Raw genomic sequence first — 14,843 nt, 5'->3', positions numbered from 1 at the left:
ACAATATATGCATTGAGTGGGTTGTCATAAAAAAGCTTCAGAATAAAATTCATGTCTAGAATTAAAAGACCTTAAAGAACATTTATGCTTGTAACACAAATGGCCATACAAAACTGAATATGATTACAATATGTGAAATAGCATTACAAGAACTTATAATGCTCTTGTGAACATCGTGTTAATTCTTGTAAGAATCCCTAAGATGCTTGTTATACTCAATTTTTTTTTTGAAATTGAATTAATTTTTATCCTGTCAGTTAATTGGCTTAGGGTGATATATGCTTCTTGGATGGAGTAATGAGTTTGTGATTAACTCTGTATTAAGATTCATAACATCTTCTAGTTATTTTCAAAGAAAATTTATAAATTAAGCTAATGTCATATGGCTTGCTTGAGAAAGATGTCCATGTTCTTATTGATGGGTACTAATGACTGTCCACATTTAGTTCTTCAATATCCTATTTGACAAGCTTTCCATAGACATTTCTTTGCCATACTAAGTATTTTTGAAAACATATTTGAGTAAAAGCACTACAGTAGATACTACATGATGTTTTAACAAATAAAGTAATGGGTTAAAGACTATTATTTCCAAGGTATTATGTCAAGTATTTTAATTGTAATGATCTTAGACTAATGATATTCTTGAAGGTAATTTCAACATGCAGCAAGAAAGACAACCTACAGCCAAGGCTATATTATGCCTACAACCAAATCCATAAATGCTCACAGCCAAAGCCACTAGTGCACATAGCCAAAGCCATGGATTCTTATAGCCAAAGTTACGAGTGTTCATAGCCAAATCCATGAGTACATGAAGTCAATGATCACAATTGTTTACAATTATTCACCAGAAACAACTTCTTTGCAATTTTTAAGAAAAACTAATAAAGAAAAAAAGAACATCTACCAGTTGGTAGACATAATGGCAACTCTCTAGCAATTGAATTTAATTTCATACATGCACATATCTAATTTAATGTCATACATGAACATATCTAGTTTAATGTCATACATGAACAAACATTTAATATAAATTGATAACCAATAATGTCATATACATTAACAAACACATAATATATTATGATAACCAATAATGTTGTATATGAGCAAACATATCATATATTAACCAATAATGTCATACATCAAATATAGAATATCATATGTACATCAAATGTGTATCAAATATGTCTCTCTGATGCCTATATATATACATGGGGAAGGAAAAAAGTCTATATGTGTGTGTGTGTGTGTGTGTGTGTGTGTGTGTATTGAATATCTCAACTACATCTTTTCCTTCCCACGAGGGGAAGGAAACAAGTCTCTTGACATCCTCTACCATCGTGTGGAGGGAGATAGTGGAGATGATGGGGCCCTCCTGACATGCTCACTTGACCTCTTGTTGAGGCTCTTCTCCAGGTCCAACTGATACAAAGAAAGTAGATATGAATCAATATTTATTATATGTTGAAATCAATTATTTTCTTGCCGCCAATAAATAGTCACTCTATAAGTCCACCTCAAATGCTCATGGATGATTAGGCGTGACAAGACCCTAAAAAAATTTAATAAATATAGTTACTTATAAATAACATTAGAAAATTTGAGATTAACTATTATAAACAAAAAATAAAATGAAGAAAATTCTTTCATACCTCTGTCAGTGGCTACGAGCTAGCCACAGTTGCGACCACTCCGCTATCAACAGACTATCGCAGATGAGGAGGTGTGTTCGACATCATGAGATGCATGTCATACAATAAACATTATATCTAACATGAAACATTGAATAAATATAATCAAATGAGTTAAATTAACATGAAACAACTATACTTGTGTGAAACTCGTATGATGTCTCTGCTCTGCGTCTATGGTAAAGGTTGAGGGTCCTATGGAGAACTGATGCACATGCATAATTTTTTTTGTCAATCCTTAATATGATTATGTAATAAATATATGTATTAATTAAAATGATTAAATTGATACATACCTCAGGACTCGTAGAAGGGACAAAAAATGGGCCTGGAGGATCACTACTAGGCCCATCAACACTTTGACCCCAAATTTTGAACAATGTCAATAAATGCTAATTAATTAATCATTCACTATACATATGAAATGTGATCAAATTAGTAATTTACCTATGTGTCAATGCCAAATGTCTCGTTCAAGTACTGATTAGTGACAAGCCCATCATTCGCACCATCTCTGGCATGAGTGCCAAATGTGCATAGGGATCCGCATGAAGTGCACATGTGACCATGATGCATAGAAGGCTCCCCCTCAACTAATGGGTTCATGGAATGGATGAGGGTTTGTGTCAAAGCATTAATGGTCCCTAGAGTGCTAGCCTCTACATATTCCTTCACAACTAAAGGAATAATCACATGCTCGTGCTATGAATGGACCACAGGTGCCCTAACTACATTAGGGTCATGACATGCTCCTGGCCTCTCAAATGATGACCCCCCACCTCTACCCTAGGAGTCTAACATATCAAAATAATTAGGGATCTCCCCAAGGACAAACTCACAATATAATTTCTTCAAAAAATACATGGGGACCTCGTGATTGTTGTGAGGAGGGGCATCAAAAACCATCCACCATCTATCCCAAAAATTATTTCTAATAGCATCGTGTATGCACCAATGGATGGGGAATCATTTAGTACCCTCTCTAACAGTATTTTTCTCATTGGGTTTTCTAAATAATGCACATATACTACCTTTTGGTATTTCTTTTTTTTTAACATCTTCATATGACAATTTATTTGCATAAAATCTTTTTTATTCATCCCTCTTAGCCCGCCAAATATCTAACTGGCCACTAACTGAGGCTATCTGAGTGTTAATGGATTCGAGGGATGATGCAAATTGAGCCCTCATTGGATTGGTTTGTCTAAATTCTTTCAACTAAGCAATGAGTCTTTCTAATTCAGTTTTGCCTCTGTCTATTTCATTTATTATATTCTCTTATGTGCTTGGTGAAGGTCTTGCAATTGGTTCAAGTTGTGGAATTTGTTGTTCTTCTTGAGGAGGGTTTTGATTTTGAGGTTCTTGAGGGTTTTGTGGATTTTCCGGTTGATTATGGACATTTTCTGATAAATAATCAATTGAAATCCAAATAAATAAACAAATCTAAATGAAATTTGTAAAAACCATACAAAACAATATCAAAAACCAATAAAACAATATGGAAAACATATTAAACAATGCAAAGTTAAGTTTATATCACTTACCTCATCGTCGTGGGTGTGCTCGTTGTCTTGGATTTCATCAGTGAGGAGGCATTTTGGCAAATGGTGGTGAAATTTCAATGTCAAACCTGTGTACGCACTGTTGGAGAGCCAAAAAACAAGATGAAAATGATGGGCTGTGGGTCTGTAGCCCATCATATACCTTTTTTGTCATTAGAATAACACATACACACTATTCAAAATTAGAAAAAAAAAACATGTCATCTTTTTGGTACCAAAACTTGGTGCATATGCCCATACATCTTCTCTTTGTGGAAGAAGATCCTTCTTAAATTGTTGCAAGGGAATATTCTGATCCTCTTGTCCATTCTCTACATGATCAATCTTATAGGATTAATATGATTGTGGATCCTTATGTACAATAGTTTTAGGAGGTCTCTTTATCATTTGAGGAAATATTTGGTTCTTTGGGATATGCGATACATCCATCCTTGCTAGATATGAACTTGTTCTTTTCAATATTGTTGGAAGGGGTGACCATTAGTATCGACATAGGAATAGTTGAGTAGTTTTTAGAGATACCATTCATCTTCAAGATTCTTTCTACAAATTGGGGAAGCATCTTATATGTACCCATGATATTGTTTCCTCCTAAAGGGAGGAACATTATTTAGTAGTCATGGATCAACTTCTACATTCATCTTGGAGTAGCAATCATTGATCGACATTCTACATTTGAGGGGGGGGACTACCTTGTCTCCTTTCTTCTTCTTCTATCTATTGGGGGGAACTTTTTCCTCTGAATTACTCTATACATCCATGCATCTTATTTTTTCATCTCTCTTTTTGGGGGAGGGTTTTCCCCATGAGGTCTTCCCTCTTTCTCTATTTTTAGAGAGATTGCATTGCTTTTGTACATGGGTACCTAACATGACCTAGTAGTCAGGACCCATCATGCATTTCCATCATATCTTTTCTGAGCTTAAGTGCATTGCCCTAAGTTGCACTTAAGGGGGGGTGTCAGTGTAAATAAATAATAATTATTAAAATTTACTTATGTTTACTTAGGTTAATGCATTATTTATTATTTATTAGTTAGACACCTAGGAGTATGCATACTCATATGAGTTGTTTTGTTGACAACACAAGAGTTAGCAACTCTAATTAAGCACATGGTGTATACAATATCTTTTTATGTGACACACCTATGTAATATTATCCTCTCATTATCACACTAACTTCTGTGCTCAATGGAGGATAATCCACTCTTGGTGGAAATGTGCTTAGTTGTGAGGCTTATCACTTTGCTGACTCCTAGTCAGTCTAGATGCATTTATATTTAGGAACTCCTAGTTTGTATGTACATCAATTCAATTTCATATTGTTATTATGATCATACCTTATTGGTCCATATTGTGCTAGTACTTGAGCTTCTTGATCTTGGGTGATTTTACCCTAAGAAAAATTCTTACACTCTTACTTACCACTTTTTATTTCCAACACCCTAGTGGCCTTTAAAAAATTCAATCCATCAATGTTTTTCCATGTATTTGTATTGGATTTCACAATAGATTCAATATCATTTGACATAATTAATAATACATTGAACTTAGTAGTTAAATTTTGTTCATGCTTTTTCAATTCCTCCTTCACTTATTTATCTCATAGATTTGGTAGTAGCTTCCTTAATGTTTGATCACGGATATCCTTAGCAATCATTACTGCATTATCCCAATAGTGTTATACTACCTTAAGTAGAATATTAGGAACTTTTGTTCTTAGAGTATTTCCATTTTTAATATATTTTCTACTAAGGCTTCTTCTATTTACATTTTCTCCTTGTTATTTTTTGTCTCATATTTAAGAAATTTGAAATCTACCATACCTCTACCTTCTTTGAGTCATTTCAGCCTTTCTTTAAAGGTTGAACTTAACCTTTTGAATGATATATGTTGCTCTTTTTCTTCATCTTCAATTCTAAGATTCTTTCTTGATTTGGTGGGTTTGCTAGTGGTAAAAACAAGAGTTGACCTTGTAATTCTCCTTGATGCAGATTTGCCCTTTTTCCTAGGTGGTTCTTCTTCTATTTCTTCTTCTTCTTCATGTTCCTCTACTTATTCTTCATATTCAATGTCACCACCCTTACCTTCTATAAGAAGAAGAGGGGAACTAGATTTCATATTCTCCTTCTCAATTTTATCTACCTTATTCCTTCCTCTCTTCAAAATTTGAGGAATCTTGATCTCAAGTGAAATCAGGGTTTTAGCTTCTTCATAAGTTCTAAAATAAGGTACTTCCAAGTTTGTAGGCTCATTGGGAAGAGCCGTAATGATGTCATTAGTATCATCAATATTTACCTCATAGGAAAGAGGTCTTATCCATGCAACTCTAGGTCTGACTACCTAAATTTGTACCTTATCATAGTCTACAAGGAAAAATATGTCTTGTTCATAGTCTTCTACTAGTTTCCTAGGAATTCTGAATCTGCTTTACATCCTTTCCTTGAAAGTTTCAAAATATGCATCCATGATGCCTTCAAAGTTTTCTCCCATTTCAATTATGTACTCATTAATTTGATACAAAATGGCTTTGTCCTTTTTCCATACTACATTACCCTTGGAAGGGAAAAAATTCTAAATATTAAAGAATAAGTAGACTAAAAGTGAACCAAACTTACATGGATTTTTCTTTGATCCTCAAATTCTTTCCATGTTTTTTCTCAAATGGTTTAGCTACAACTAGGCAAGGTCAAAAGAAAGATTTTTCTTGACTACCTAGTAGGCCAAGTCCACAGCTTTACACAAAACACTATTTGGTCAGCTAGAACTTTATATCTTATGTCCAATCACCTGAGTGCTAAACTTAATTTCCATGTCATTGACACCATTTTTCTTCATTCTTCTTCCATCTTACTTACCCAGTAACCCTATGAATCAGTTTATTCATAATCTTGATTGGATGGTTGAACTAGAATTACATATCATGAAAATGGCTCAAGATGAACCTAATCCACTTGATTTGAAAATTCTTTGTCATATGAAGAATATGAGTTAAGTCCTTCACTTCTAGGTGTTTGTGCTTAGGTTTGAGGTTTCCATCCACACACAATGCCTCACATGCTTGATTCAATTCTAGTGACCCCAATTCCTAAATTGAATAGTGATAAGAAGATATGATGTTATGAATTAACAGTACCTTTGATAGAATTTGTGAGTGTTCATTCAATCATAGGACAAATATTGAACTTCAGTGCTTCACACATAGTGTTCCTTACTAACATCTTAGACCCATTCTTAACTTTTCTCCTAGATGAGGATGCCATAATTCTTGGTGATGGAATAACAATCATTGATAAGTTCTCTCTTATATTGCTTGTAGCCTTTAGTCAATCTTCATCTTCTAATTCAAATTCATACTTATGCTCCATACTCATTTGGATTTGAAAATATATTTAGCATTTATACCAATCTAAATAATTAACTTCTAAAGTCTTCTACAACACCATATTGAATAATCTTCACCTAGTTGGCTCAGTGCTGACGCTCAAGTTTAGAAGACCACTCAGGGGATATACTGATACTCAGAAAGTGAAGTGAACTTAGAAAACTAATACATTTGGTTGACACTGGTGTTGGGTCCACATTGATCACTTAGGAGTTGGTGGGGAATTTAGTTAACATTGATGACTCAAGAAACATTGAAGAGCTTGGTTGAAACTACAACTACTCAGTTACTATTACATCTTGGTCACAACTAGTTTCTACTCATCTTGGTTAACATTGTCTACAAGGTTTACTCTATGGTGCTTGACAAAAAATGTAACCAAAAAAATGATTAAGTGTTTTGGCACTAATTGAAAATTATTCTGGCCATAAGGTCAATGGTTAAAGAATTTGATAAAAGTTCATACAAAGATTTGATTTTCATGTGAAATACTTTAAAAATATTGTAACAAATTGACTAATTATTTTTACAAGATAACTTGACCTATTTTGTGCTTCTTATTTGACCTTGTCATATCCTATGTTCCTCTATTCTTTTAGTGTATTTTTCTATTTATTTTGTCTCTTTGTTCACTTCTCTTCCTTGCATCTATCTTTCCTTCTTTGTACCTAAGTCCCTTTATTACCATTTTGTTCTCTTTTGGCTATCCCTATCCTATCCTAATCATATGTCTTAGGGTTAATCCAATTTTAAAACTTCTCTTAAAAGCCTCTAGTAATATCAATAATACACTTCTTTCATAATACCTTAGACACTCTAATACTAACATTTCCTTAGTAATATGAATAATGAGGATGCTCATCGAAAAGAATATATTACCTTAGATATGTTGACATTGATTGAAAAAATATCATCGATATTTTGTAGATAATTGTTAGCATGAATGCTAATGGCATTCCTTCGGGGGAGTATCCTAAGATTTTTTATGATTTATGTGTTGCATTCATGGTTGTGTTTGTCATTGATGTCAACATAATATTGTTTATGTGAATCTTGATAGAGTAGCAAACAGAGAATGAGATCATACAAACTATGTATTTATGAGTGCGTCAAGCGTAATTAATGGTGTATTCTACACTATATCTTGAAGATGTATATAAGTGCACATACTACAAGTCAATGGCATGCAAAAGATATGCTTGATTAACAAAAGATAGTAAGAAGATAAATGACCTGATACGTGGTTTTTGATGATTGATTTGTATCTCTTAACTAGGATACAATTGTGATTAGCGTAGTTAGATAGTGATAGTAGACAGCTTGTTGATGATGTCAAAAAGTGCAAAAAGTCAAACGACACACATGTGAGAAGTGGTAAAGACTGTTAGCCGATAATGATTTTTCATTACAAAATATTTAATGTTTAATAATATCTTAATGAGGTCCTATTATAATTAATTGGGAAATCCTCGAGGCTGACTCAAGGAATTATTTTGAGGATATCTTATGAAGGAAGATTATTTACCTTGTTATGAAATATGTGATTGTGATATATGAAGTGCAAATTGTGCAAGTGATATATGAAGTTGGTAAATGCATGTTAAGAAATCCAAGGGATTACTTGGATGCAGGATTAGTGATCTAGTATTGATTTTAGAAGAGGATAAGTTTGGTTAGGAGGATAGAAGATATGGAGTTATATCATTTCTATTATTATAGAAGGAATAATACATAGACCAGTTGGATAGTGAGTTTGGTGGTCTTGTCATTGAAATTGTTTGGAAAGTGGGTCTTTCTTCCTTCTACAACTCCTAACAAGGTTAAAATCTCCTAACATGGATTCAAAGTCTCCTAATAGGAACTGATATATATTGAATGCATTTCATTGACTACTAACAAATTCCATCCTCTTAAAAGGAAATTTTATAATAGTACATCATTTTGTCTATAACACCCCCATCAGGGTTTTCCCTCTCATCAAGGTTTTCCCTTGTTAACATATCTCATGTTATTATGTATGAGTCTCTTCTTATGGTTTCTAATTACATTTCTCAGATGGTTAAGGATTAATAAGGTTGATAAATGTTTTAATAGTTTTATAACTGATTCACCCCCTCCCCCAACCTAGTTATCTTGGTAGACTTTACTTTATAAAAATTGGTATCTGAGAATTAGGTCCTTGAAGAAAAATCTTAACAACTTTGGGAGATCAATGAAGGGTCACTTCATAAAAGAAATTCCTTAATTTGATTGACTTAACTATGAAAACTAGAAATAAAATATGAAGACTTTTTTTCTATGTATGGTCCAAGATGTTAGCTAATAAAAAAGAATGGAAAGAATATTATGAAAGAAAGAGAACTGCATGATTGCAGTGAAGCTGAAAGAGATTTGTTTATGTGAAATATGCTTGCCAAAAAAGCACTATTGTAAGCTCTTCCCAAGAATAAATATAGTTAGGTAAAGTCCTTAGAAATATCCCATAAAATTTGAAAAGCTTTAGGAACTACATTTGAACGTGATGCACATGCTAAATGAATCAGGTTATAGAATTGGATATGTTTTTTCAAGATGATAGAATGATGGAAGGTGAATCTATAAGAAGCTATATTTGTAGAATATGAGAAATTAATACATACGTTAAGGCTTGCAATGGATCCAAATTAGAAGATGAGGCTATCTGGAATATCTTGAAGACTTTTGCACCACCATTCAAGAAAACATCATAGATGGTTGAGGTAGTGATACCATGGACTAATAAGTTTACCAGATAGACGCTACTTAGGAAATTGGAAGTAGTAAAAGCAAGCTTAAACTAATCTAGAGATTTGAGTAGAGTAGATATAGTCTTTAGTGAATTAAAAGTTAACCCTTCTTTATCTAGAAGTGCAAGCACTAGTGGAGACTATGCTAGTAACAATAGATCTAGATCTGAGGAGGATAGAGAATTTTTAAATGTTGGCCTTGCAATGAATTTGGTTATTATACTTCTAAATGTCCTAAAAGAAAGAAAAAGCATAAGAAGAATTTCATGCCTAGAAGACCTAGAGATTGTTTGTATGCAAATGAAGATGATGAGTTTGAACAAAGAGTTCATTGTGAAAGTGATTATGAATTAAGATTTGTGGATATAAAAGATAAAAATCCTGATAAGGAAATTAGAGAAGAAAAAGCCCTAGTTTCAGAAGTTGAAAATAAATCCGGTTGGATTATAGAAAGTGAGTACTCACATCATATTACTCAAGACATGAATAAGTTTGTTAAGTTTAGAAATCATGATGGAGGACTTGTTAGAGTTGGTAACAAAGAAACTTGTCATATCAAGTGAATAGGATATATTACTCTTGATGGAAAGACTAACACTAATGATGTCTGTTTTGTAGATGGATTAAAATACAACCTATTGATTTTTGGATAGTTGGTTGATAAAGGTTATCAATTTCAATTCACAAAAAAGATGTGCATTATCAAGTATAAATATGGCAAGTTAATTTGAACTCGTACAAGATCCAAGGATAATGTTTTCCAATTAAACCCTATAGAGGTGACTTTCTTGGTTGCAAAGGTGGATAACAATTCATTATGGCATAGGAAAAAATTTCACATAAACTTTGATAACATTGAGAAGGCTATAAGTTCTATCAAAGATCTACCCAGAATTAAGAAAACTACTAATGTTGTTTGCAAAGAATATGTTATGGCTAAGAAGAAGAAATTTTTCTTTCCCAAGAAAAAGTTCATTGCCACAACAAAATTTGAGATTGTTCATGCAGATTTGAGTTGTCTTACCAGAACAAGAGGATTCTATAGTGAAAGGTACTTAATGATTTTTTTTATGATTTCACTAGAATGGTGTGGGTAGCAATTCTTAAAGAAAAGTATAAGGCATTTGAAAATATTAAGTTATTCAAGAATAGAGTTGAGAATGAATTTGGTGTAAAGATAAAATGTTTGAGATCAGATAGAGGTGGAGGATTTACTTCAAGAGAGTTTAACATCTTGTGTGAAGAAAATGATATTAAGCTTGACATCTATCAATAACTAAGACCCCTTTGCAAAATGAGACTGTTAAAATAAGAAATAGGTCTTTAATAGAAGAAAAAAGATAATTGATGTTTGAGAATGATGTATCCAAGATATTCCAGAGAGAATAAATCAACCAAAAAGTATACACCATGAACATAGTGCAAATAAAAAAAGGTACAAAAAAGACTCTATAAATTATGGTTTGGATATGCACCTTCAGTACTATATTTTAGAATTTTTGGAAGTAAGTGTTATATAAAGAGAGATGATGATATTGGTAAGTTTGATGCAAGAAGTGACAAAGGTATGCTCCTAGGTTATTCATTGAAAAGAAAAGCTTATAGATGTTTTAATTAGAGAACTAATACAATTGTTGAGTGTATGTGAAAGTGGATGAAAAGTTTGGAGTCAAAGAGAGAATGTTGGACTATATTTTTGAGGAAGAAGATAATGAATTGCAAAATGATGTTCAACTTATTGGACAAATAGAAGAACCAAGATTTGAACCTAGAGAAGAAGTAAGAATTGAAATAGAAACACATACACTGGACAAGAATTTTGCAAAGAACCATCCCGAGAATCAGATTATTGGAAGAAAAGACAAAGGAGTTATGACAAGAAATAAAGTACATGAGGAATTATGTTTGATTTCCCAAGTTGAACCAAAGAGTGCAGATGAGGCAAGCATAAATGATCATTTAGTTTAAGCAATGAAGGAATAACTAGACCAGATTGTGAAGAATGAGACATGGGAATTAGTTCGTAGACCTAAGGATAAGAATGTTATAGGAACTAAATGGGTATTTAAAAATAAGATGAATTAACAAGGTGAGGTTGTGTGGAATAATAAAAGATTTTTATGCAAAGGATATTCATAACAAGAAAGCATAGACTATGAGAAAACATTTTCTCCTATTGCCAGATTTGAAGTAGTAAGAATGTTCTTGGATTATAAAGAAAGAAAGAAGTTCAAAGTGTATTAGATGGATGTAAAGACAAAATTTTTGAATGAAGAACTTGAAGAAGAATTCTATATTGAGCAGCCCAAAAGGAATTCCTTTGACAGAAGAAAAGATCATGGTATGTAAATTGAAGAAAATAATGTATGGCCTAGAGAAAGCACCTAGAACCTAGTATGAAAGATTGGACAAATATTTGGAAAAATTGAAATTTTTTAAAGGTATGAGAGATAGAAATTTGTATTTGAAAGAAATTGAGAATGAATTGTTGATTATTGTGATATTTGTTGATGACATAATCTTTGGAGGTAATGATGAAGCACATGATAAATTTGTTGATCAAATTAAAAATGAAATTGAGATGAGTATGATTGGTGAGATAAAATATTTCTTAGTTCTATGGATTGTATAGAATAGTGATGGTATTTTCTTATCACAAGATAAGTATTTGAAAGACTAGTTGAAAATATTTGGCTTGGAAAGTTGTAAGCCTATTGATACACCTATGATAACTTTTCACAAGTTATCTAGCAAAGATGAGACACCTACAATTGAGAAAAAGAAATATAGATCTACGATTGGAGGTTTTTAATATCTAACTCACACCAAACCAAATATAAAAAATGAAGTTCGGATAGTAGCAAGATTTCAAGTTGATCATATGGAATCCCATTATGTAGAATTAAAGATAATATTCAGATATCTAAAGGGTGCACTAAATTTTTGATTGTGGTATGAAAGATCAAGTGATTTTACTTTGTGTGCATATATTGATATAGATTGGGCAAACAATATGGATGACAAAGAGAGCACCAGTGGTGGAGCATTTTTCTTGGAGGAAGAATGGTTTCTTAGTTGAGTAGCAAATAGGATTGTATTTCATAGAGTACATCAGAATTAGAGTATGTAGCAACATAATAAAATTGCAATTAGTTCATGTGGATGAAGTAGATGCTAAAGGACATTGGCATAGAGTTTTTAGACCATGTTATCGTACATTAGGATAATAAAAGTATAGTGAGTATGTCTGAGAATCTTATATTTCTTTCTAGGTCTAGGCATATATCTATCAAGTATCATGCTTTGAGAGAAAAAATTGTAGAGAAAGATATTAGATTGAAGTATGTGAGTACAAAAGAGCATATTGTAGATATCTTTACGAATCCATTTCCTAGAAATATATTTCAGTATTTGTGAGGTATGCTTGGGGTTATACGCCTTCCTACTTCTGATCAAATGATGTAGAGAGTGCATTAGTCCACTAGAACATAGCTCTATTATTTATCTGGATTGAATGTTGATGCTTCCTTTATGGGAGAGTATGTGAGATGAGAAGAGTCATCAAGGACTCTTAGTAATTTTTATAGAACAACATATTTGGACACTTAAGCTGGTTGAATACTTTCAGCAAATGATTGACATAATGAATCCTTTGTTATTGATGTCAATGGGAGAGAAGTATTCTTGAAAATAATATTCTAGCACAATGGGGGAGAGAGAGTACATGATAACATATTCTAGTAGTATGTGGGGGATGTATGTATGGGGGAGAATTGTTAATGTATTTATTGATTTCAATGGGGAGAAAAATTAAGTTATATCAATGGGGGAGAAATGTGAACAACTTATGTCGATCCTAAGAAATAGAAAGAAAACAGAGTAGTGTTCCTATGAGTTTCAAATTTTATTGATGAATAGGTTTTGAAAAGAAGAGAACAACAAGAACAGTGAAAATACAATTTGATTTGGTGTTCTTGGAACTTAGATATTTTTCATCTATGTTTCCATCAATGTCAAATGGGGAGATTGTTAACATGAATGCTGATGGTATTACTTTGGGGGTTTATCCTAAGCTTTAGAGAGACTATTTATGATGGACATGTTGTATTCATGACTATATTTGTCACTGATGTCAACATAGCATTTTTTCTATGAAGGCTAGCAGAGTATCACGTAGAGAATGAGTTCATATGGATTATTTATTAATGAGTAGGTCAAGCCTGGTTAAGGATATATTCTACACTATATCCTAATGATATAGATAAGTGTGCATACTGAGAATTTGAAGAAATGCAAAATATATTATTGATTTATGGAAGACACTAAGTAGGTAGAGTACCCAATAAATGATTTTTGATGATTAATTTTGATCTCTTAACTCAAATATAATCATGATTAGCATAGTTAGGCAATGATAATAGAAAACTTCATGATGATGTTAGTGAGTACCCAAGATCAGAGCTCACACATGTGAGAAGTGGTGAAGAGAGTGAGACGAAAGTGATTTTTAATAGCGAAAAAGATGTAATATTTTGTAATACCTTATTGAGGTCTTATTATAATTAATTAGGAAAGCCTCAAGGCTGACTCAAGGAATTATTTTAAGGATATGGTATAAAGGAAGGTTATTTTCCTTGTGGATAAAGATGTGATTGTGATATGTGAAATGTGAATTTTGCAAGTGACATATGAAGTTGGTAAATGTATGTAAGTGATCCAAGAAATTATTTGGATGTAAGATTGGTGATCTAGTATTAAGATCAAAAGAGGATAAGTCTAGTCAAGAGGATAAAGGAGCTAAAGATATTTCATTTCCCTTGTTCTTTAAGGAATAATACAAAGACCAGTTGGACATGTAGTTTGGTGGTCTTTCCCCTAAAGTTGTTTGGATAGTGGGCCCTTCTACCTTCTACAACTCTTAATAGGGTTGGGACAACTCCTAATAGGGATTCAAAGTCATCTAACATGGATTGATATGTAATGAATATATTTCATTGACTCCTAATAGAGTCCATCCTCTTACAAGGATAATTTATATTAGTATCTCATTTTTTGGGTAACATCCCCACTTGGATTTTTCCTCTTATCAAGGGTCTCCCTAGTTAACATATATGGTGTTATTGTGTTTGAGTATGTTCTTGTGGCTGTTGATTATATTTTTCACATGGTTAAGGATTAATAAGGTTGTGTAGATGCTCAAAAATGGTTCGCATCTATGATTTCATCACTTCTTCATGCTAATTTGTCCCATTTTCTCATTCTAATAACTTTGATCTTTTGGCTAGATTGACCATATTTTGTCATTTGTATCCCCTTTCACATAAATTTCATATCAACTCGAAATCATATCAAATCAACTCAAAATCACCCCAAAACAACTCAAAATCACCCCAAATCAACCCGAAATCATTCGAAATCAGTCCTAATCAACCCAAAAC

This window comes from Cupressus sempervirens, chromosome 10 (genome assembly GCF_028749045.1).
Source record: "Cupressus sempervirens isolate cs-2001-9-10 chromosome 10, ASM2874904v1, whole genome shotgun sequence".
Classification (NCBI taxonomy): Eukaryota; Viridiplantae; Streptophyta; class Pinopsida; order Cupressales; family Cupressaceae; genus Cupressus; species Cupressus sempervirens.
This window is presented reverse-complemented; position numbering follows the sequence as displayed.